Source organism: Oncorhynchus keta, chromosome 18 (genome assembly GCF_023373465.1).
Source record: "Oncorhynchus keta strain PuntledgeMale-10-30-2019 chromosome 18, Oket_V2, whole genome shotgun sequence".
NCBI lineage: Eukaryota > Metazoa > Chordata > Actinopteri > Salmoniformes > Salmonidae > Oncorhynchus > Oncorhynchus keta.
Window position 1 is genome coordinate 2,697,534 of NC_068438.1, and position 5,903 is coordinate 2,703,436.

The following is a 5,903-nucleotide window of genomic DNA, read 5'->3' on the forward strand; positions in this document are numbered from 1 at the left end:
GATCAAGCATGTCTTTTTGATCGGTGGTGTGGTTCTCAAGAGGTCAAGGACTTAATACTCTGCTTTGAAACAAAAGTATACACCTCTTGTATTAATTCTAACCAAATGGAGAGATTATTCTTCAAAACAAATGTATAAGATTTGCATAAATTAAGAAATTAACCATCACTGAATAGTACAGAGTTGAAGCTTCCCAAACAGAGTTGTCTCTCTCCTCTTATAGAAAGTACATCATTTTATCTATGTGAAAGTTAGCAGCTGGTCAGAAACAGGCCACGGCAACAGTTGTAAAATGTAATTTAGCTTGTCTGTGTAGATCAAGATAGCTGATATCACCACCATTTCTCTATTCCTCCAAACACAACTCCTGCCAGTCATAAACACAGGAGGCCAAACACAACTCCTGCCAGTCATAAACACAGGAGGCCACATACCACAGTCGCACCCAAGTGGCTCATAAATCTGTAAGCTCAGATGTATGACTAAGTCACACAAGACAAGTTTGTCTCAGTAAAATTACAAGCATATAACAATTTAAGTAAAACAGCATAGTATGTCTAATTCAACAGTTTAGTATGTAATTAATATTCAGTTTCCACCACACCTCACAAACATGGTTATAATGATGTACGCTGAGAGTCGGGAAGCAAGTTCAGGGAGTGAATACATTTAATTAATAAATAAACACAACAAGAAACACAAACAGCACACCGACATGAAACAGGAACAATGACGACTGGGGAAGAAACCAAAGGGAGTGACATGTAAAGGGTAGGTAATCAAGTAGGTCATGGAGTCCAGGTGAGTGTCATTATGTGCGTAACACTGGTGACAGGTGTTCTCCCTAACGAGCAGCCTGTTGACCTAGAGGCCGAGAGGAAGCACACGTGACCAATGGTTATAGGCTGAAAACAGTGACACCTGTACCGTGTCAGATAGTTAATGTATTCAATATTTCAGTCATCACAGACGACTGAAATATAACAAAACAGTTTGACATAGAAACACCAGATTTTCATTGTTTAAAAAAACTAAAAATGTGTATGAATTATGAAAAATACGAACATTCCACCCATGAGGCCAAAGAGGGTGCTTTTGTTCATTACCTGCAGGAAAGGGTTACAGACTCATACCACTCGAGCAGTTCAAGTATTGCCTTCACAAAAGGGTTGCTACCTCATTATACACCACAAGAATCTCACTCTTGAGGAAGCTGGTCCTTGCAGATGAGTCTGTGTTGACACATAAACCTACCTTCACAAACAAAGCACCCAGTAGTTATCCCAAAGACAAAGATCGTCAGGAAAGTTTTTCGTATCCCCCAGGTTGTCATTACCACAGTGAGAAAGGATACATTGTCTCACAGCGTGTTGAATTGAAACCTATCAGTACCCTAGAGTAGGGGTGTGCCGAGTAGTCGGACAAAACAACTATCATAAAGGATATAGGCACATTTCTGGATACGATTATAATCCAAGTATTTTTTTGTAATGATCCGTGTTATTTTCTGGTGCCAGCAAGCATCTTTCTCATGTCAGTCAGTCCGAGTTTCTAACCATACTGTATTGTCGTTGAGTCAGTCATGTGTGAGGTTCCACGTGGTCGAAATAACTCGACCGGCTCGTTTGCCATACCATGGCGAGGATATTTGCTATGACGCTATCAATGTGCATAATATCTAACAGGCGTGGCAAGGGTAGGGAAAAAGGATGAAATGCTGATGCGCATCCTGACTGAGAGACAGCAAACTTGGCTGCCCGCTTCAAGTTGAAGGACACACAGACACACACACATCCTGCAACTCTTTTTGCATTGAAAACGTGCAGGGATGTATTTTGCCAACATTTATTTAGGCATATTAAAACAACTTCTGTTGTTTCCAATCACAAGTATAATCTGATCCAATTATCAACTGTGAATTTATAGATACGAATACGAGTATGGCCATGTAAGCACAACCCTACCATTAGAGTGTTCCCAGCATGTGCACCCGCTGTCTAAGAAAGTTGCTGGGAGCAAGTGTAGTGTTGAGGAATCCCACCATGTTTGATCTGTCTGAGACGTTTGTGTGATCCTGATTTCGGTAAACCTCCTGAGTTGACCTATCCTTTTTCTAAAAACCTAAGGTGAACTAGTTTCCAGGACCACTGAAGGAAGAAGGGGTGCCTACAGTTGACACCTCAATGTCAAGGAAGGAGCTGGTTACGCTGTTCGGCAAATATGTTTCCCTCTCCCCTCTTTTTTCTGAGACACAGTACCAGTCAAAAGTTTGGACACACCTACTCAGTCAAGCCTTTTTTAAAAAAAAACTATTTTCTACATTGTACAATTATAGTGAAGACATCAAAACTACGAAATAACACGTGTAATCATGTAGTAACCAACACATTTGAGTTAACTGCTCCTCAGATTGAAAGACTGGGATGAAAGACTGGTGCACTTTGCAGCACAGACGTTTGTTCAGGAATCTCTTGATTTCAGTCCAAATGAGCTTGTGATTGTACATCATGTCAGTGGTCTGTTGAGCTTTCTGAGAGAGAGGTTGTTGCAGGACAATACCCCCAAAAACAAATCTGTTGGAACACGTTAGCGCTTTGATACAAATTGCACTGTGCCATTTTCGATATGGATGACCAAATCCTGGTTTTGTTGTCTGTTCTGTGGCAAGCTCGCTTTTCAGGCCCTTAACACCATAGTGAAAAAAAGGTGTAATCTGGATTAATTTATTGCCACACCTGAGCATAGGAAAACAAACCTGTCTGTGTCATATCAACATGTTGAAACCAGCCACCTGCCTGTGGCCACTGTTGTCACCGTTGACTACAGTCTTCATCTGGAGCACTCGCCCAACGTGCAAGTCAAACTCGCTTTTCAAAACTTTACTATCACAAATTCTTCATGTGATCGGAGCATGATTCTGTGGGCCATATTGAATCAGATCACGGCCCGTCCTTTGCCCAGGCCTGGTCTTGTGTTTCTGATATGTGTCAAATTCCTTTGAAAAGTACCACACAGGGTGCTCAACGATGTTATCGTCTTTCTGTAGGAGCAACGCTCCTGCTCTCACGTCGCTGACATCGGTGTACAAAGCAAATGGACGATGGAAATCCGGAGCAGCGAGCACCGGTACAGAGACCAAAAGGGTCCCAGCATTTCGTAACCCTAAAGGGCGGAAGGAAAACAAACCATCAGGACAAAAGCACTCAGAGTAACCTGCCAAAATCCCTTCAGCAAATCGAACTTGCTAACTTACTTAGCAGCGCCAACACGGTCCACACAATCGTCAACCCTGGGCATTGCATTACTCATCAGGACGTGCTCTGTAAATGTGTTCTGAAAATGAGCCATGTTGTGAATACAGTCACTAAAGTGGTCAACTTCACAAGAGCAGAATCTTTAAACCACAGGCAGTTTGTTTCACTGTTGGAAGAGACAGAGTTGTGTCATGCAGATCTCTCCTATCACAGAAACATGAGATGGCTGAGTTTGGGGAAGATGCTTCTCTTGCAGCCCCCCCCCCTACTTTGTGCAATTTCCGCCTGAAGACATCTAACAGCCTGTAGCTCAGGCACAGAACCAAGGATATGCATATTCTTGGTACCATTTGAAAGAAAACACTCTGAAGTTTGTGTAAATGTGAATTGAATGTAGGAGAATAACACACAATAGATTTGGTTTAGATAAAACAATGAAAAAAAACACAAGTTTTTTATTTTTGTATCATCATCTTTAAAATTAACAAGATAAAACAAACATTCAGATAGGATGATGGGGACAATTTCAGTGAAAAATATAAGAGGGCAACAGTACTTGTGCAAATTTTCAGAATGATAACTTCCAAAATGAGTGCGCTTACATGACATTTATCATGAAGTCACCCAGGTGTCCTAGGTAGGCTAGTTGAGAACAAGTTCTAATTTACAACTGCGACCTGGCCAAGATAAAGCAAAGCAGTTTGACACATACAACACAGAGTTACACATGGAATAAATAAACATACAGTCAATAATACAGTAGAAAAAGTCTATATACAGTGTGTGCAAATGAGGTAAGATAAGGGAGGTAAGGCAATGAATAAAAATAATTTAATTTATCTATTACATTCTTAGGGGGCCCATGGAAGAATACGGCTATAAAATGCTGTCCCACAGTTGTGATTAGATGATATATTTTACTGATGTGGTCCGTGTTACTTCAATGATCATGGTTTTGGATCTAACCTTCCACCTCCAGCAGCCAGTCCCTCCAGAAACATATGACTCTGCTCTTTGATTGGTACCAGGTGGGGAGAGCTCTGCGTTGAAGGGAGAAGCTATGTCTTTGGCCAAAAGAAGCTTCTCAGCATAGATGAAAACCTCTGAAGAGGCTTAAGTGTCTATTCATGTAAGGCAGGAGACCTAGACCCTCTTTGAAGCTATAAAGTTTTTAAAAAGTCACATAGTGAATTTGCCCTGAAGAATTTAACTAATGATACGAGATTCCTTAGATATATGAAAACTCACTGCTCAAGAGCATCCCGTAGCCTACTTTCTAAGTAGAACTTTGTGGCTGACTCCACCAGAGTATCCCTCTCCTCCAATGTATCGCACTGAACTCAACATGACCAGTTGTTCGGAGGCCTCTATGACCGCTTCGTCAACAGTTTGTGCTAACAGGATCTTATTTCAATAACAGTGTTTTGGGACAAATTAGCAAAACACTTAACTGATTATCACTACCCTTAGAAAGATTGACTGCCAACAAAAGGAAACCAGATCCATGTGGATTAGTATTCATGAACAACTACAACCCTAATAAAAAAAATGTTAACTTAGTGCAAATTAACAATAACATCCATCACAGTATAAAGTGACTTACCTTCTCCAACTTCTCTCTGAAGTAATATTCTGCAATTTCTCTCAGTTCTGGCACAGGAGGTTGTAGGCCACACACTTGCCTGTATAGCCCCTCTGATAAAATGTGGCTCTACACCCCCATGTACCAGACAGACAGCAATCATGTGGCCCACCTGCTTGTATACGCCATCATAGAGTGCTGTCACACAGAAGACAAAGGACAAATTACATAATATTCAAAAATCACATCTTACTCAAGTCATACATATTGCCATAAACAAACGTGTCGGTTGGTGTAAAAGTGTAACTCGCCTTAAGTCTTTACTACCCATGTCAGAGACGCAAACTCGGTCTCAACCTTTAAGTCTTTACTGAAGACTCATCTCTTCAGTGGGTCATATGATTGAGTGTAGTCTGGCCCAGGAGCGGGAAGGTGAACGGAAAGGCTCTGGAGCAACGAACCGCCCTTGCTGTCTCTGCCTGGCTGGTTCCCCTCTCTCCACTGGATTCTCTGCCTCTAACCCTATTACAGGGGCTGAGTCACTGGCTTACTGGGGCTCTCTCATGCTGTCCCTGGAAGGGGTGCGTCACCTGAGTGGGTTGATTCACTGATGTGGTCATCCTGTCTGGGTTGGCCCCCTTGGGTTGTGCCGTGGCGGAGATCTTTGTGGGCTATACTCAGCCTTGTCTCAGGATGGTAAGTTGGTGGTTGAAGATATCCCTCTAGTGGTGTGGGGGCTGTGCTTTGGCAAAGTGGGTGGGGTTATATCCTTCCTGTTTGGCCCCGTCCGGGGGTGTCCTCGGATGGGGCCACAGTGTCTCCTGACCCCTCCTGTCTCAGCCTCCAGTATTTATGCTGCAGTAGTTTATGTATCGGGGGGCTAGGGTCAGTTTGTTATATCTGGAGTACTTCTCCTGTCCTATTCGGTGTCCTGCGTGAATCTAAGTGTGCGTTCTCTAATTCTCCCCTTCTCTCTTTCTTTCTCTCTCTCGGAGGACCTGAGCCCTAGGACCGTGCCCCAGGACTACCTGACATGATGACTCCTTGCTGTCCCCAGTCCACCTGGC

General features: G+C 42.7%; 1 long non-coding RNA gene across 1 annotated transcript; it reads right to left on the reverse strand.

Annotated features, from left to right (window-relative positions):
- Positions 1 to 646: 646 nt before the first annotated feature.
- On the reverse strand, positions 647 to 3,496 carry LOC127909000 (uncharacterized). Its single transcript, XR_008069415.1, has 2 exons — positions 3,254 to 3,496; positions 647 to 3,162 (listed from the first exon to the last, which is right to left on the reverse strand). It is a non-coding gene; the product is annotated as an uncharacterized LOC127909000 (long non-coding RNA).
- Between the last annotated feature and the right edge of the window lie 2,407 nt (positions 3,497 to 5,903).